Source organism: Haliaeetus albicilla, chromosome 3 (assembly GCF_947461875.1).
Source record: "Haliaeetus albicilla chromosome 3, bHalAlb1.1, whole genome shotgun sequence".
NCBI lineage: Eukaryota > Metazoa > Chordata > Aves > Accipitriformes > Accipitridae > Haliaeetus > Haliaeetus albicilla.
This window is the reverse complement of record NC_091485.1, coordinates 45405245-45424325: the sequence shown is the minus strand read 5'-3', so window position 1 is coordinate 45424325 and position 19081 is coordinate 45405245. Positions and strand designations below refer to the sequence as shown.

General features: G+C 47.7%; 1 long non-coding RNA gene across 1 annotated transcript; it reads left to right on the top strand.

Annotated features, from left to right (window-relative positions):
- Window positions 1-221: 221 nt before the first annotated feature.
- Window positions 222-8699, top strand: LOC138684782 (uncharacterized). Its single transcript, XR_011324066.1, has 3 exons — window positions 222-1052; window positions 3070-3172; window positions 7993-8699. It is a non-coding gene; the product is annotated as an uncharacterized lncRNA (long non-coding RNA).
- Window positions 8700-19081: the final 10382 nt, after the last annotated feature.

The following is a 19081-nucleotide window of genomic DNA, read 5'->3' as shown; positions in this document are numbered from 1 at the left end:
AGATCCTTCATTTCAGAGAGATTCTTTGATTTCTGTGTGTGAAATTGCATTGTTGTGCATCCTGTGAATGATCATCCAGAGATGAATGTGAGCCCCCGTTGTTTTCCATGCATCGTTCCTTATTGGACTGTACGTGGAGAGCTGAGCGTACTTTAATTTACAACATGTTCTAATCTCATTTTGGAGCTTAATGCACCTGCTATTTTCCATCTGCTGAGGCTCTGAAAACAGCAGTGGGCAGAAGCTGCCTTGCAGGTGTAAACATCTTCTCCCCAGGGTCTTGCGGCTGTGGACACCGCTGATCCTGAGTCACCTAAGGAGACCTGAGATGGTGTGCAGGATCAGGCTGGCTGGTCGGATCCTTCCTGACTTTGATCAGGGCTCAGCCTTGCAGTTAGCCACATCCAGACAGCTGCGGTCTACGTCTTTGAAATCTCCGTTTCAGACTCTGTTCAGACGACATGGTGAACATCTCCTCTCTGTGCCTGGATGCTGTCCGTCTGAGACCCCTGATGGGGTAAAGGTGTCGGTGACCATGCACGCCAGGCTGTCTTCTTTAACCTTGGCCGTTAGGATGAGGAAGAAGGATTTCAGCTGACTCCTACTTGTCCTCTGCGGACGGGCGCTGTGCTCTGCAGCCAGCTGGGCAAGAGCTCGCTGAGGCAGCAGGGCAGGGTGGCTTTTGTTGCTCCCACCGTACGTGCCAGCAGTTGGCCGCGTTGGAAGCTGGACGGGCTGACAAACCCTCTCAATGTGTCTCTTGGCAGCAATAGGAGTGGCCGACGTGTACAGCAGGGACTAAAGCATGACTTGATAAACCTGTTAGTCCTCTGGAGTTTTATCCTGCTGCTGAAAGCTGCACACACGAAGCATGGGAGCAGGAGAGGTCCATATCGAAGATGATTTTCAAGGTCAACGTTGGATAACTTAAGATAGATGCAGTGTGCTAAGGACATAGACGCATCCTCCCTGGGTCCTGCTGAGCCATCTGGAGAGGCTGCTGCTCTTGCACAGCTGCTCTGCTACTTCCCACCCCACGAACTCACTCCCAGGTGAGTTTCCAACCAACTTTGACCCTGCTGTTTGTACAATTTAAGGCTAACTGGTCATTGTGGTTGCTTGTTTCGGAAGATGTGCTTACAGGGGCAGGGGCGGGGAGTGGGAGGGAGGGAGGAAAGGTATCTGGCATGAGGTGGGGGCAGCTGCCTTTCCATCTCCAGGAGAGGAATGCTGCTGAGCACTGGGGCAAGAGGATGCCCATGAGTGAGGCCACCAGGCACAGCTTAGGGGCAGGATGCAACCCCAGGGTTAGGGTTTGGCAGGTTTCAGCCCTTCTCTTGGTGAAGCAAGCTATATGTGTGAGCAGGACCCCAAGCCTTCATCTTCCCCTAAAATTGTCACCACACGCAGGCTGGGGTTGAGATCCAACGCTGATGCAGAAAGAAGGGTTCACCTAATGAATTGCCACTACCAATTACGAGAATGATTTTCCTTGAACTATCCTATCCATCCAAGCCGTGACAGCCCCAACAGCCTTGGTTAGGCTCTGGCAAGGCCGTGGAATTAAATTTTCTGTGAGTTATACTAATGTCAATACAACTTCGCACATTGCTGTGACTGACCCACAAATCAGAAGGGAAGCAAAGGTTGGATTCTTACAGGTGAAAACCAAAACATTAGGGTAAAGAAAATACAGAGAACAAAGTGAAAACGAAACAAAGCAAACAAAGCTCCTGCTCATCTCGGGCTCTATCTGCCCTTCCCGCAGGCGTATAGTGTTGCACGGGAAGTCTCCCTGCCACAAAGCACCCGCACGTCCCTGAGAGCAACACTGCCATTTCATCCTGCTGGAGGGCAAAGCCAGGCCCAGATGGGACTCACAGAGCAAGGGGTCCTGTCTTCATGAGAAAGAAGTGCCGTTATTGTTCCACGTTTATTCAGTGGTTTTGAAAGGGCAGGAGGTCTTCCAGGAGCAGGATTGAGTCTCAGGTGCATGAAGCTGGGCAGAACAAGAGTGTGGTCCCTTGTGCAACCCAGAGAGGTGTATAACGTACAGTATGGAGTACACAGGTGCATGGGTACTGGGTGGAGAAAATAGGATGTAAAAGGTGTATTTCTTCAATTGACACAGAAAGATAAAAGCATGCTGCTGGCCATCTGCAGCAGTTCCTCTGCCAGCACCTCACTGTGTCTCCATTCAGCACTGTGATAAGACCCAGAGCTCAGCCAAGTCTCTCCTGTAAAAGGGCCAATTACAGCATCTCTGACCTTATTTTGGGTGCCTTGTTTGCTGGTAGGAGTGAGGGCACCAGGCTGGAAGAGCTGCGACTAAGCACTTTGATGCAAAACACAGTAGCACCCTGTGAGCTCTGAAGATGGGCAGCTGGGGAGGACCTTTTCCTGGTCGTTAGCCCCAGCTTACCTGCTATTTATAGAAAAGCACAGTTGTATGTACATCTTACCCTGTTCAAGCTCCTTGGCACGGGACTTGGCGGCCGGCCTTGCCAGGGATGTACGCCGTCTACCGCCTTTTCGTCTGGGCAGGCCCGCATTTCACCAGCGTGAAGTTAACGGGAGTTATCCTCCCTGCCTTCCGCCGCTTACAATGGAAATTAGTTCAACAGGATGAAAGGTTGATGGTGGGAAAGCATGTCAGAAAATACAATGCAGAGAACACAACTCTTGGGAGAGAGCCGTTTGTTTTGTTATTTGAAAGGGCTCAGGATTTAGCCAAGGGGGCGTAGTTATAATTTACTTTAAGGGATGCTGACAACTGCATTTGTCAAGTTAGATTATGGTCATACTGTCATAAAGGATCACTCTGTTGTTTTACTGCTAGTGTATATATGCATAAGTACTTTGGGCCTCAGAGAGGATAAAAATATGGCTCTGATGTGCGAAAACCCGTACTGCTGCCTAAATTTCCACGCTGCTACATGGCCCTTTGGTCGCGATGGGACTATTCAGTGCATACGTTTGAGCACTTGAATGGATTTTAAGTCTTTGTAGATCTGAAATAGCTTGACCTTCTGACAACCACCCTCTCTTAATTACTTGTCCTAAATACAGGCAGACTGAATGGGATGTGCCCAGACATTTTCAAATAGATGTGATCTCAGTGCTGAAGAGCTTGGGCCGACACAGGCACCTTGAGCTGCCCATACATTCAGAGGTAGGTACTTGTTTAGCCAAGTGACCTCGTGCCTTAAACTTATGTTTTGCTATTCATTCTCATGACTTCCCTACTAATTTACGCTACTGTGCTTACACAGAGTGTTACTACTTGCCATCCCCCTTTTATTTCTCTTCATTTTTAATTTCAGACTCTAAAAGTCTGAGGACTGATATATGTTTTTTTATCTTTTCCTCAGAAGAATGCCTGTCACTATTTATATTTCTTAATCAAATGTTTTCTTCCTACTAAAAGACCTGCATATTTGAAAAAGCCAGGTACTTCTAAGAAAGCTGCCAGAACTACAGCCCAGCACATTTGCTGGGGGGATGATGCTTAGCAAGGGTACAGGCGCTTCTGGGGTACTGAGCCATATGGGAGAACTCTGAACCATTTCAAGCTCCTGACATGAAATACAGTCTCTCTCAGGCTGCGTACCAGTGAACGCGGGCAGACCCCTGAGTAAAGCGACTCTGATTTGAATGTAAATGACGGGACTTTGCTGCAGTTGTCCACACTGAGGTGCTAGTGAAGAAACAGCTTGGTCCTTCTGAGTTTGATGCTGTGTTTGTGCCAGATCTCTTGCCATTCCTTCTCTTGGTGGGAAAAGAGGGATGAAGAACTGAATCGCTGCACAGGTAGACAACTGCCCGTGCTGTTTTTTTCCCCGTTACTTTCCAAATAACTCTCTCCCTTCTGCCCCATGTTTGTTATTCTTCATGCTGTGCCCCTGAAAAGCAGTAGCTGAGCTTAAGAGAGTTCAGTCATTCCACCCTGAAGGGTTATTTGGAAAGAATTGTTTTCTGCATGAGGGCGGGTACATTAAAACACACCTCTCGCAGCCAGATAGGCGGAACAGGATGTTGGCAGTGCACATCTAGTTCACTTGGAGCGGTCTGTGGATGCTCATGCCAGGAACTCAGTGCATGCTCACCCGAATGGAGGCCCTCTGGAGCGCTACCTTTGGCTTTTTAAAAATCAAGTTTAACTGGCAAACCCTGAGTTTATTATACGATGCTACGTTTTTAGTATAGGAATAATCCAATTTTGAGCCTGGCCGTGCATTTGATTCCTGTGAAACGCTTGGCCATGGCTGCAGGAGCAGGTAGGTTTTTAGTCACTGGAGCTTGCTCGCTGGCATCCAGGTCTCCCATCTTCTCAAGTTCCCGGTCCCTTGACACTTAAGCTAAATGAGACACTGTTGGGCTTTTCCCGGTGCTTTTTGCTCCCAGAAGGACATGTCGTTAGCCGCACGCATGCTGCGACAGCCGGGGTCTGGCCGGGGCCGTGCCGGTGGCACAGCTGTGCTGCCCGCCCCGGCACAGGGCCAGTTCCCCCCGGTGCCGGGGCTGGTGGGCACACCTCAAATTAGCCATGTGGCCAGCGTTTAACCGCAACATTACCGATTCGCATCCGAACAGCTGACAGCCTGAATAATTTACTGCATGCAAATGGTGGGACCTGCTGTCTCTGTTAGTGCTGGGATCTGATTGCCACAGCCCATTAATCGTAATTGCTAGTTTGTGCTGACAGGAGCAGGGCCGTCACCCTGTGAGCAATTAGGCAGCTACCGGGGAGACCGTCCCCCTCCTCGCCCTCCCCTGCGAGGGGGCTAGGGCTTTTTTCTTCCTTTTTTTTGTTTATTTAATTGAACTGCAAGGCCAAACCCAGTGACTCCCGTCTGCTGTGGTCCCCGGGGCAGCACAGCCCCCGCCCCAGGGGAACGCGGTTGCTTCGGGGCCTCATTGGCGCCTGAGGGTTGGTTTTGTGAGGGCTGCCCCGGAGGCGGACGGGACACCGGGTGCTCGTGGGAGAAGAGCTTCCCCGGCACGAGTCCCGCTGCGGGGGATCGGGGCCACCAGCCCCGCCTGGCTTGCAGGGGACCGTCCCCCAGGGCCTCCCTGCCTTTCTGCAGTGCGGTGTCCAGCACCACCAGCGGTCCAGTTTTAAATGGCTAAAGCAAAGGACCGTCCACTCCCTGGCTTGTCGCTCAGATTTCTTCGCCAAGAAGCTTCTTCATGACAGCCCAACTTCTCTTTTCCTTTTTTCTTTGCCATATTCAGCCTATCTTCCCCACCCTTAGCTGTGCCATCCGTACAATTGCTCAGACACCCTCTCTGCATTGCTCAGGTACCTCCTCTGCTCTGTAAACCCTACATGTTCTTCTGCAAAGCAGATTTGGTCCTCGATCGTCTTTGTTGATCAATCGATCAACTCTTTGTGAATGCGCTAGCTTTCACTTTTGGGTGCTTTTGCAATGAGGGGAATAGCAGGCGTAAGCTCCCAAAACACAGCGGTTGTGCTGTAGTGGGGTATTTGTAGCTGCTGCTCAGCTATCACAGCTGACCTGAGTGCCCGGGAGGGTGGATTGCCAGCGGACACGGTTGGAGCAAGGGGGAGAGGCAGAAAAAAGGAGAGGAAGCTTTCCTCCCTGCAAAAGCCTGGGAGAGCGGGCTAGAAGGAAAGGAGGGAGGCGAGAATGTATGGCAGTGGGTGCAGGGGACAGGGAACGAGGGAGGAGGAGGAGGAGGAGGAGGAGGAGGAGGCGGCAGAGGGACCAGACAGTGGGGCAAGAGCTCGGGCAGCCCCGAAGCAAGCCTGGACCTGGGGAAGCTCCTCGCCAGAGCTGGGCACGAAGGAGCAGGGCTGCTCGTTTTGGCTTGCAATGACAAATGATAGTTTTTCAAGTTGTCGTCTTCTAACTGATGACTGCATGAGAGTGCGAGCCTACATGAACAACTGTCGTTTGAATGGCTGGGGGATGCGGAGAGCTGGGGGAAAAAAACCCTCTGGAAATGGTGTCACGAGCCTGTTTGGCATCTCTAAGTATGTGAGCTATTTCAGGTATGTTTGCTAAACTTCTCCGTTACTTGCCAGCACATGATATAGTTATGCCTGTGTGCACGTGCATGCTGTATATAAGAGGACATGTATCCTGGTGCAACGATACGCAGGTTTCCTTTAAATCTGTCATGTCAGGCCCCCATGTATAGCAGATGAAAATGAGATGTGCTGGTAGTTTGCAGCTCTTGTTGATACAAACTGTATTTAGTCTTGACCAGCTCTTGGACATTTGAGAAGTGGAAATTATTTTTCTTGTCCCTTTTATTTATGTACTCTATAGCACAAGTAACAAATAGCAGAAGCCCTCTATTACTCCCCTCCCCTCCCTGGCAACCCATGTGCTTACAATACGCAGCTGAATCCAGGCAAAAATTTTGGAAAATCTCTGCTAGGGGGAAGACATCATCTGATCCCTTCCTTAATTAGAACATAGGCTTGATTTGTCTATCTTGAAACGTGAAAGGCATTTGTATGTTAAGCAAATACTTAACAAAGGCTTAGTTCAACCCTGCACAAATGTATGCAGCTCTCCTGCCTGCTCAGTTTTCTCAGGAATATGAGCGTTAAGTGTGAGATGCAACCGGTTTACGTCCTTCTGGTGCTGAGAAAAAGAGATGATTGAGAGCAGGTGTGATAGAGGTCTATAACATCGTTTTATGGTAGGGTTTGATTGTTCTTCCAGTGCAAGCAATAGGGGCATCCAATGAAGCCAGCAAGAGGCAAGTTCAGAGCAAACAGAAGAAAAAACCTTCTCCAGATGCTGCGTAGCTAGCTCCTTGCTGTGGGATATTGGGGAGGCTGAAAGCGTGCACAGCTTGAAGGGGACACTCTACAAATCGAAGGAGAGGAAAGCTGCCAAGGGTTGCTAAATGCACAGAAGCCGTTGCTGGCTGAGGCAAATCTGCCAATGGTTGGAAGCTGGGCAATGCTGGTCTGACCCAGTCCAGCCGTTCTTGTCTCAGTCATCCACCCCAAATAGGGGATCTGCTCTCAGATGAGGTGTCTGGGCCACGTCCTATGTGCTGCATCAACCAGCTGTGGTTGGGTAAAACTGAGCTTCACCCATGACATTAATCTAACCCCACCATTCCTCTGGATGGGCTTCAAGAGCACTGTAACCTCCAAGGCATTTATCAATGCCTATCTGTGTTTAACCTAGGAGCAGTGCCTGGCCTGAAAAATCACTTTGCTTGAGCTGGCCTGTGAAGGAGAACGGGCATCTTCCTAAAAAAAAAAAAAAAAAAAAAAAAAAAGAGGTCACAGCATATTGAATTTGACATCCTCTTTACCCAGACCTCCCACCTCTCTGAGGCCTGGCACACACACCTCTTCTGAGCAATCTTCCCTCAGTCAAAAGCTGCCCTGAGGTCTGCGGGTATTTCCATGGCTGAGGTGATTACTTTGCCTTCATGCGGAGGAGGAGTTTGTCCCCAAAGCCCCGCTGCTCATGAAGCCTGTGGGATTGCTCTGGCTCAGAGGAGCTGTTTCCCATCGCACATAAACACTGGCCTTGGAGCTCGAAACTGCAGCTGCCACCTTGTACCAGTTTAGGCCTCCTCAGAAAGCACCTTCAAAATTGCACTAAAATAGGGAGGAAAACCTACTTGGGGAAAAAAATCCCAACAACAACAACAACAAAACCAACTCAACCAAAGCAAAACCAAGCAACTTTTTAAATTCAGTTCTCAAATTTCATGATTTTTCATTGTTTTGATCTGACACAGCTTATTTCTGAATGATGGATGTGGTTTAGATATCTAGAAATCTCATTTGAAATGCTAGAAAAGTGTACTTCTCCTGACCCTATTCCAGCTTCATCTTCCACATCTGTCTGGTGCTGGGACCTGTTGTATTGGCCAAGGCATGGAAAGGTCCTCAGCAGTTCTGCAGGTGCACAGGCTGCTAAACACAAATGTTTCTACAAGGACAAATTCACTAAACAATTTTAATTTGGATATTTTTCTCTCTTTGCTTAGGTGACCTCTGAAATGTATCTCTGCAGTGGTGGGATGTCCCATGTGCCTGCCAGCTCTGCATTGCACCATTTTCTATGTCTTGGCACTTCACTCCCCTTTATGCTTGGCTTGTATAAGGAACTATGCAACATAACAGCCTGGGGGACGGGCAGGAAGAAGTGACACTCTGATTGACCATTTTACATAATCTTTAACAATAGAAGGGGTTTAGTGACTTGGTACAGCCTGTACTCAACATAAAACCCAGTCTGTTATCTAGAAGTGCTTAGATGGTGAGATAAGCTGTTAATGCTAGTGGAGGAACATTACTAAATAAGAATACAATGATGATATTTTTTTCCCCACTTCCACTCTTTTTTCCTTATTTAAAATGTTCCCTTGAGCATTACCTGATAGACTTGAATCCTGCATCAGGTCATTGTTTTGATTGGACAGGCTGAGATCTTTTCCTTATTTTAGCTGATGCTAAAATTGCATTTTTTTCCTTCTTTTTTAAGTAACTCAAGATATAAGCTAACCAAAACACACATGTGTTCCAATCTGATAGAAAGCAGCTTTTACATCCTAAGAAGTAAACCCTTGTTCCAGATTACAGGGATATGTATTATCTAGTGATATTAATACTTAAGAAAAAACTTTATATAATGAAAATTTCCCCCCTTTTTTTTGCTGAAACTCTTGCTGAACTAGCAGCTGTTGTACTCCATACCAGGATGTATACTGATGGGTGTCTAAATAATGTTTACATTACATAAATTGCAGACAAATATGATACTAGGGCAGTCTATCACCAGAGCCACCTTTTGGGGCTCGTCATGGAGGATTTAGAAAGAAACCCACCTGCAGTCACCCCCGAGGTGCCCGCGTTTGCCAACTGAGCGGTGGGAGAGCAGGGCTTTTGACTTCCTTGCATTCAAAGGTGAGGGGAATGGAGTCAGGCTGCGGCACCCGTCCTTCGCATGTGCACCTCACTTCTCGATTCTGCTGGATGTCCTCAGCTCTACAGAAGGAGGATGTTCTCCAAGACCGTGCTTCTACCCTGGCATCAATGGAGGGACGGATGCCCTCACGAAACCGGCCCTTCCCAAAGAGCCCCTCCGTGGAGTCAGGGATGCTTGTCCACACGCAGGACATCTTAGTGGGTCTGTCACACCACATGTGCATCACCTCCGTGTCAGCTCTGTCCTGCCCTGCCGGGAGGGCGAGCAATGTGGGGCCTGGAGGGCACCAGGGGCACTGCTGCAGCGGGGATTGGTTGGCCTGGTGGGAATGTCATGTTTGCAGGGAAGAGGGAGGTCCCCGTGATGTGAGATGATGTGTGGAGAGATATCTGGGTTGGGGAAGAGGCTGCCCCTCGGGAATAGCAGGTTTGAAGGAGTCCTGCCCAAAACTCCAGTGCTACAGAGGGGCAGCAGCGAAGCACCTGGGCCCAGTGGCTCCCCAACTTGTGAAGCAATGAAGTGCAGCTATAGGAGAGGCAACAGTTCTGCAAAACATGGCATTGCGGAGGGTAATAATTCAGCTTTGTCACGTTGTAGCAGGAAAGGCAAGTGTCCTTCTGGGACACGTAATAGGAGAATAGCTTGGCAGGACCTACAACCTCATCCTCCCACTCTGCTCACACTTGTGTGGCCTCCGCTGGGGCACCCGTTCCAGTTTTAGTTTCAGTACTGCAAAAAGGAGGTGGGTCAGTTGTTGAGAATGCAGAAGAAAACAATGCTCAGGGGCCTGGGATACGTTTCTGAGGAAACATTGAAAAATCAGCATTGTTTGGACTAATGAAAATATGGAGGGCTTCAACTACGTACATGTCAGCTGCGGGGAGCAGCGTTCTCCATGTCCATGGAAGACAGGAAAGAAAAGTGATTGTTTAAATTGCAGTAGAGGAGCATTGCGTTAGACTTCATAAAATAATTTCTATCAGTAAGGAAACTGAAGGAGTAAGATAAATTTCCTGAGGGAATTTGTGCAGCTTTTGTTGCTGGAAATCTTTAAGGACAACTCAGACAAACATCCACCTGGCTGCTCTCCTACCCTGAGCAGGGGAGTAAGTGAGATGACTTCTTGAACTTTCTCCTTTTCTAGGACCTATTCAGCGGAGGGCATTAAAAATGTGCTTGAATCAGACTGGAGTCATCGGCTTTGTCTTGGCTAGGATACAAGCGTTATAAAAAGTGTTAAAATTGATCCATATTCAGGAAAGCATTAAAACATACGAATCATTTCAGACACGTTTATCACCCGGTGGGTTTTGTCTTGCGTAGGAAGGAAAGGGCTGGTAACAGAATGTCTTAATTAACACATTTCAGAACTCCAGTGTAGATGCAGTCGTGTAGCTTTCAACATCTCCTTGCCGGCCAAGTTGAAAGCAACGCTGCCAAAACTTTCCAACACATCTTTAAATCCCGGCCGAGGACCAACCCAGAGGGGTTTAAGCATGTATTTAAAAAGAAGCATTTGCTTAGTTTACACGCTGCTTGCAAGGGTGCCAGGCGAGGAGTTTCGTGTCCAGGGTCGGCGCTCACCCGGCAGGAGGACACGCCATGGCGGATGCCTGCGGGATGTGCCCGGCCTTTGCCAGCAGCCCATCGCCCCCCGCACAGCTCTGCCGCTGGGACACGCAGCCGTGGGCAGGGGCTGCTCTCCCTAAATCCGCAGTGGCCTGGGGTTTCTGCCCGAGAGGATCGGCGTGCCCAGGACCTGTCAGAGCAAGTGACGTGATTTCAGTGGAGCGCAGCAGGCCTGGCAAAGTGGCAGCCCGTACGGTGATGAAAGTTTTGTCTGTCATCTGTCTGGGGACCACCGGGACGTGCAGGACTTTGCCATCAGCTCTGCTGGGTGCTGGGTGCTGAGAGCGGCTCCTGCCTGCCCCAAAACCCAGACCTGTCAGTCGGGTGCCTCCACTTCATCTGTTCACATCACTCCAGTCATTGCTCCGAGTAAACTCTACTGTGTTTTTCATTCACCTCCACATTTTTAATTTGTCAAATTTATTAAACACCTCACTGCAGAGGGTAAAATTTAATATTGGAAGTAGTGCACAGATGTTGTTATCCAGGCAATGCCTAACGAATGCTGAAATGTGAATTAATTAATATTTTCTCTTGAAAGGTTTTTTGTGTGAAAGTCCTTCTCTAGATCCTGCACAGTTGGATATTTTCCGCTTAAATTTTTGCAGTGTGAGGTTAGTGGAAGAATACCAATTACATACTTTTATATCTTAAAACACAGTATTTAGACGACAGAGGCTCTGTGAAATACTTGACCACCTTCATTCAAAAAGGAGATACGTTCGATATACATGAAAAATGTTTTCCTCCACCTGTGGAATGAATGCAACCAATTGCTTCACACAACTCACACTGGTACTTTTCGTTTCCCTGTCAGAATATGATTTGTACCAAACAGTTGTTGTGTTTATGTCCTCTCTGATTTACCACTTTTTCATACATGCTTTCCATGCTGGAGACTGTCCTCTCTTGCTTCATTTAAAACGGTCAGCCTTTTTTTCTTACTGTGGCTTGTGTGCCAGAGTTTTATGTGTGCCACTAGTATTTTTGCTGACCTCCTAGGCTCCGTGGGATATATTAATTTCCTCTGAGCAATTGCAAAACCTTACTGGTTTTTTAGCAGGACTTTAGCACGATTTGAAATGTGCATGTCCAATCTGAACAAATGTGATTCTGTTTAAATACCTGGTGGGTTTGCTTTTTTAAGCTATTTACGGGGGTGCTAGATGGTAACCAGTGCAGCGTCAGGCAGGTGCTCCCAATGGTAATGCTCATAGTGCAGCCTGTTTTCAATCTCGCGATTGCCCTACGCTCTTGGAAAACATTTAGCTATGGCCTTCGTCAGCAAGACACCCCATTTTACGGTAGGTGGATGTCAGCCAACTTCACCGCCGCGTGCGGGGGTTTCCATGCTCACGATGCGTTGCCTTCTGCTGTCTGATCACAGGGTCAGGACCTGAAGGAGCGTGTCCTTTTGTCTCCGCAAAGCCACCAGGGAAGTCCCCGCTCTGTTGCAATGAGCGGTAAAACCCGTGTTAAAATCAACAGGACCGATATTTTTCCCTGCGTGTTTCCTATGATACACGCGGCCAAGGAAAGCGTAGGTAATACTGTAAACACTGAAGTAGCCTGGTGTAAAGAAAGGCTGGCAAGACTCTGGGTATGAGTCAAAACTTAATTCATTTTTAATCCTGGGGCTGGCCGGCAGTTGCTATTCTGTTATCAACCTTTCTTCGCCCCCCAATATTTTGATTCCAAAAAAAGAGACTAAAAACAATAACTGCTTGGTTAGCAGTGGTTTCTTTATGAGCAATATAAATAGATGAGTACTGCACTGCCCTACACCGAGAGTTTGAAAAGGGTATTTACAAGGCTCCTTAAGTTAAATGAAGTATAAGATCTTTATCGGTTTGTGGGCTGTAAGCGCCTGTGGCAATGCAGAGACAAACGGAGACCAACAGAAAAAAAGTACCCTTTGATAAATAACCTTTCCATATTAAATGCACATCAATCTGACATCAACAATTAGCTGTCAGGTGCTTGGCTTTGCTAGCAAAGGCCAATTTTCAGATTAGTGCTAATTGCAGGGCGGGCTGACACATCAGCTCAGAGCCCCGGTAGCTAACGGCCCGGGTAGGAGCGGACTTCAATAGTGGGAGCAGGGGAGGGCTGAGGCTGCCTGTCTCCAGCTTGCTGGCAGTTTGACTGTAGACTAAAGTAATGGAGCTGGCAGGGTGGAATCAATTACTGGCCAATGAAGATTTTCCCACAGGTCGAGGCTTGGGAAAAAAAGGACGTTCCTGCTGCCGAGACAGCTGGCATGGACTGTCCACTGGGAAAGGAGCCTGGAGAATGAGAAAAAGAGGGACAGTTCTCAGTGATAAACTGGTGACAGACTATAAATTATGAAAAGGGGATTTGGCAGAGGATTTAGAGCTTGCTACCTCTGCTTTTCCCTCCCCCAAGATTTTAATGCCAGCCATGTTCACTGAGTCATTCAATTATCTTAGTTAGAAAATAAGAAGTGTTAAGAGAAAAGGCTCAGAATATATTTTGCTGACCAGGGTGTGCACATGTGTGGCTCAGAATATATTTTGCTGAGCAGGGTATGCACATGTGTGAGCTGAGCTTTTAAAAACCTTTAAACCAGCACTTTCCCCTCCAAGAAAACCTTCGGACTGAGCCCCTTGATGCAACGCTTACTAATGCTGCTCTGTCTGGTGCTCGCTCATGAGATGGTTGGATTCCTGCAGTGCTGTTTCAAAGGTCACAAAACATTTTGCCTTTTTGATGAATCTGAAATTTCTTTTCCCGCTCCTTTTCTATAGCAGTTCACTTTGGCCACGAAGAAAACAGTAGCGATACAGGAGTGCGGCAACTACCTCTGCGTTTCGCTGCATCTGGGCAGCAAAGTCAGCGATTTACTTGCTCTGAAAAACACTGTCCTTCACTGGCAGAAAGGAATCACCAAAGCATTCAAGGCTGGGAACAACCAGCTCCTTCTGTACTGAAAATAAGATGTTTATGTTCTCAAAATTAAAATATAACAGTTTAAGCATGCACTGAAGTGAAAGCTGTATATAAAAGACTGACAGAGATGCCAAGCTAAAGATGCAGGTCCTATTCTTCCTGCGCCTTTTGAATATGTTTCCATATCAGGATGAGGATTAAATTGTTTCGTTCTGTCTCCTTTTTTGTACTCAGAGGAGTTTAGTTAGAAAAGTCAGGAGGTGACATGTCAGCACTTGTCATTTTTTGCTGTGTAATATTTATTCCTAATATTGTGATCAGAAAACTAAGAATCTCTGGGTTATTTTTGTAGCTTCATTATAACTGAACAATACCTGTAGTGGGACTTCTGTGAGGCTGATGAATTTGTCTGGGGTTTATGTCAGTGTAACTGAAATGATGACTGTGTCTACACCTGCAAACGTGGGATTTGATGTGACTATGTGCTTGTGTGTGTGCCTATATTGGTGAATCTCTTTCTACCCCTATGCACTCCAAAATAAAATATAATGAAGGCGTCCAATCACCCAGCAACTACCAAACAAAAGTTTACACACCTGTATTTTGCAGTACAAGGGCACAGGGCAGTTCACTTGAGAACGGGGTCACAGCCCTGCGGTGACTGCCCCAGCTGTCCCAGACCAGGAACTGTGTTGAGCTGTGAGCATGGTAGTTACCACGGGCTTCTTTTGATTTGTCTTCTGTTTTCTAAGCCAGTATGATTTGTTTGATTCACAATTTTGAGCTTTCTTTCATGGCCCTGAGGGATAGAAATCTACTTTTTAATGAAGGCTGAGATTCTCACATTCAGGAGCTGGGGCTTTAGGAAAAACATCCATTATCACAAGACATTAAGAAAAATCTCAGGAGAGTTGGCAACATTAAGTTTAGGTTAGGTTTGAAAGGCTTTGTGGGAGGTTTGTAAAAAATATGACTCTGCGGTTTACATCAAGTTTAACTAGATCTTTCTGAAACTTTCCGATTGTGAGTGTCAACAGATGGATGAAAAGGAGCTTGGTTGGTATGTCAACTTGCAGGGTCTAGAGAAGGATTTCTCTTGGTTGTGCCCAAGAATTGGGAGAAAGTACAGAAAAATCCAGCAGTCACCTGGCTCAGGCAGAGCCCCTTTCTCCTGCACACTCCTCGATGTGGCTGATCCTCCTCTCGCCTAACTGCCTTTCTCTTTTCACCTCTGCAGACACCAAAACAACTCCCACTGCCGCTCCTCAACCATGACAGGGGAGACCAGTCCCCCCAGAGGCTTCGCTGGTTGTTTCACCACTTCTTGTAGCCCTTCTTGGCTTCAGCTTTGGCATTTGTGCCAGCCCTGCTCTTCCTACTGGAGCGCCCGGGATCCCACCACACCCAGGCTCAGGCAGCCCTGTCTGATGGCCACCACCATGGCCACTGCCACCATCACCACTACCACCACAGGCTACAATAGTCCAGCAGGAGCTAAAGTCCACCCGCTGCTTTTTACCCCAAGCTCCAGCTTTCCCTGATGGTCTCTTCCTTTATTCAAAGTGGGTATTTAAGGGTGAAGAATGAGGTATTGCTGCTAAGGCAGATAACAGAGAGGTGATGTTAGTGTCAGATAAGTTGATACTGCAGGGGGAAGATTCCTCTTGGTCCTCCCCTGCCTTCTGTGGTCTTTCCTGGCTCTTCATTTCCCTCCCTTGCTCTCTCACAGCTGTACCCATATGCAGGCTGGGGCAGATATAAATGTGTATGTGGGAAGTACACATTGCTCTTGGAAGAAGGCTCGTGTAGTATCTACTGTTTTCTTTGTGAAGGATGATGGATATCCTTGATTCTTCATGGAAGGAAATCTGGATCTGATCATTGGGGTTAAATAAGACACACAGTGGCAGTCCTGCTTTAGGAAACCCAGCATGTTGGTTTCATGGCAGGGTTATTCTTGAGATAAAAAAACAAGGACTACAGTTTTTAGAGATACCAACTGAGAACAGTTCAAATTGCTAAACATCTAGAGTGGAGCTGATCCAGCTGTGTCAAGATCTATTTCAAAGTTTTCCTTAACAGGAAAAAAAAAAACCCAAAGAAGATGTATGAATGGATTCAAATCAGAAGATACATTTCCTTGGAATAAATAAAAGTGTCTAGCTATGCTGTGAGCCCAGCCTACTCTGAGCCTCTTTTATGGCATGGTGAGACAAGCAGGGGGACAGTCTGAGAATGGGCAGGTCCCTTCACAGGACGCTGGCAAGGCCCCAAGATACAAGGGGTGGCATTTGTGGCCTGAGGTCATGGCTTGCACAGATGTTTTCATGCATCTTTGTGAAAAAAGTGTTTGAGGGAGTCAGGTTGGAAATTACCAGCACTGTTGAGGATCTATGAGATGCCCAAGGCATGCTGGGCTGTTCCTAAAACCTGATGGTGTCCTGGCCTCACTACTGCTTTTTCTCTTCTTGTATTTCTGGCAAATCTGTTCTCCAAATTTTATTAGATCTTTTTGTTTTCTGAAATAATTTAGAGAATTACCTGAAGCCTTGCTGACAGGTCTGGAGACTGAGCAATTTCTTCGCCAAGAGAGGCAGATTGGGCAGTGCTCCTTAGTCAACCGCAGCCACGGGAGCCTGCAGTTTGGACTGTAATTTGCTTCCTTGGGTCAGAGGTTTCCCGGTGGGGTGCCCCACGGGATGAGCAGCCCCGGTACTTGTTTTGGAGTTAGCCTGACAATGGGAATGGTGACTGTGGTACCTACTACAAAGGGTGCTGGCAATTAAATACCAGCAGGATTGGGCCATGCAATATCTTTATAAACTCAGGAACTGTCCTTTTAGTGTATGCAGGTCTGTGCTGGCTTTGGCTGGGATAGAGTTAATTTTCTTCACAGTAGCTGGTATGGGGCTATGTTTTGGATTTGTGCTGGAAACAGTGTTGATAACACAGGGATGTTTTCGTTACTGCTGAGCAGCCCTTACACAGAGCCAAGGCCTTTTCTGCTCCTCACCCCACCCCACCAGCGAGGAGGTTGGGGGGTCACAAGGAGTTGGGAGGGGACACAGCTGGGACAGCTGACCCCAACTGACCAAAGGGATATTCCAGACCATATGACGTTGTGCTCGGCATATAGAGCTGGGGAAAGAAGGAAGGGGGGATGTCTGGAGCGATAGCGTTTGTCTTCCCCAGTCACCATTACACGTGACAGAGCCCTGCTTTCCTGGAGATGGCTGAACACCTGCCTGCCCATGGGAAGTGGTGAGTGAATTCCTGGTTTTGCTTTGCTTGCATGCGTGGCTTTTGCCTTACCTATTAAACTTTCTTTATCTCAACCCACGAGTTTTCTCACTTTTTTTCCTTCCAATTCTCTCCCCCACCCCACCGGGGGGGAGCGAGCGAGTGGCTGTGTGGGGCTTGGTTGCCAGCTGGGGTTAAACCATGACAAGGTCGAAGGGGTTTTAGGTGTGTCACATGCATGTTGGCCTGGCAGCAAATTGGTTTGACTGAATGGAGGAAAAATGCACCTTCTGAGGTTTCCCTCTTGGCTGCACTGAGCCCCGCAGGGTACCTGCAGCTCCTCACCAGTGCCTAATGGCAGGGTGATGATGGACGTAGTTAAATTAGGTGATGTCATGGCCACAGAGCAATGCAGTGAGATAAAAAGAGACAAATTCAGATCTGACTGGTGTCTTGGCTATGATTTTTCATTATAATTGCTGAAGACTGTCTTCTGTTGGCTGCATCCTGTGGCCGTTGCTTGTTAAGGGAATCTCTGTGGCTTTGTCTGCTTGGTCTTGACTCTTTCATGACTCACCTTATAACAGATTCACCTTCCTCATGTGACAAGTAACATTCAGAACAGGAGAGAGGCTCATTAATGGATGTGAATATGTGGTAGATGAGGCACCAAGATGTCAGGAACAAATCCAGCCATAGTCTGGTGGCTGCAATGAGAGAAAGGTGTCTGAGCGACAGGACAGCCTCTCCCGATCATTTCCGTGGCGGAAATCTCATTAGATGTATTCAAATTGCACTGGAAGGTGAATACATGGGACAAAGCTGATTTTTGTATCAAACAGGTAATGCGGGGCTATTGTACTGACTGTATCATTTCTTTTTTATATGTAGTTCAATAAAATCCTCAGGGATAGCCTTGCTTCAACATTAGGCCTGGCTTACAGCAAACTGTCAGAAGTTTCAATGACTCTTATTCAGCCTTGGAAGAGGCCAAACAGGCCAAAGAGGAGGCGCAAAGGTCTTCCACTGGGTAAGGAAATTATTTTCATCATCCGAAGTGCTGTCTCCAAAGTTTCTGCTTGAAAATCCCCCCCTCTTCCCAGAATAATTCAGAGCAACTCCGATTGCAGAAGGAAAGCTACTCAGAGCAGGTTTTCTGTGGGGGCTTCTCCATGTCTCAGGCATGGCTCCTAGCGATAAAAGGGAAACACATGAAGTGATCTGGAAACCCTGTAACAAGAGCTGTGGCAGATATCTGTGCTCCTGGAAGTTTTTCCCACATCTTTCCCCTGCCTCTCCCAGGGAGACAGATGGGGAAATACTTTTGGCTGGTGGAAAGTCAGCCAGGAGGGCTACAAACCCTCCCATCGCTTCTGTTTTCTTTCATGCCCCCACACCCCTCCGACTGGAACCGTCTGTGTACACCCCGACACTTGTAGCGGCGCTTGCACGGCTCCGGGGAGGCCTGCCGGCCGCCCCAGCAAACACGGCCGCCGCTCGCTCGCGGGGGGACAGGGCAACAATACCCTGGCCCAGAGGATATCTCCACCCAGGGACCTGAGCTGATTCCAATCTCGAAACACTGAGGAAACAATTGAAAGCTTTCAGGCTTAGGTAAAAGGACTGAAAAAGGCTCTGAAAATGTGGAACGGTATGAATTAAGTGTGAGCATCCTGAACAGATCCTGTTTAAATGCTGGCACAAAAGACTTCCCCGACAGGAGCCACCCTCGCCATCCCTAGGGATGTTTTCTAGACAAAACCACAACATAAATAATAAAAAAGTCCCGCTCAAACACCCCAAAACTGTTTGCTAGCACCAGTTGGCCTCCACCTCCATGGACAGGCTCACGTGTCCCTGCTCACATCCGAAAGCCGTATCACTTTGGTGTGACCCAAGCAGGCTTCCATGCCCATGTGGAAGCTCCTGTGGTGGCGATGGCTGCGGGGTCACCAGTGGCCTGGGACGGGGTCTGCAGCGGCAGAAGTGGCTCCAAGTTACCCCAGCTCATATACATCCTTCGAGTGACTTTAAGAAACTTGGCTTCTGACAGAGGCTTTCCGTGCCCAGAGCCAAAATGTGAGGCATTTTAAAGGACTTACTCAAACCCACGATGACTCATGCGAAAATAAAGCATTTCTGGATATGAAAAGACCATTTATCCCCTGTACACACAAACCCTTTTTTTTTTTCCCCCTCTCCACATTGTAAGCTCTTTGGGAAAGGGGACTTGTTATCGCTCTCAATTCAGAGCTTTATGACCATGTGGTATCTGATTTTCTCCCAAAAGGAAATAATGAAAAAGCATCTTTCTCCCTTTTTTTTCTCTGCAGCAATTCAGGCTATAAGAAGATTAAAATTATCAGGAT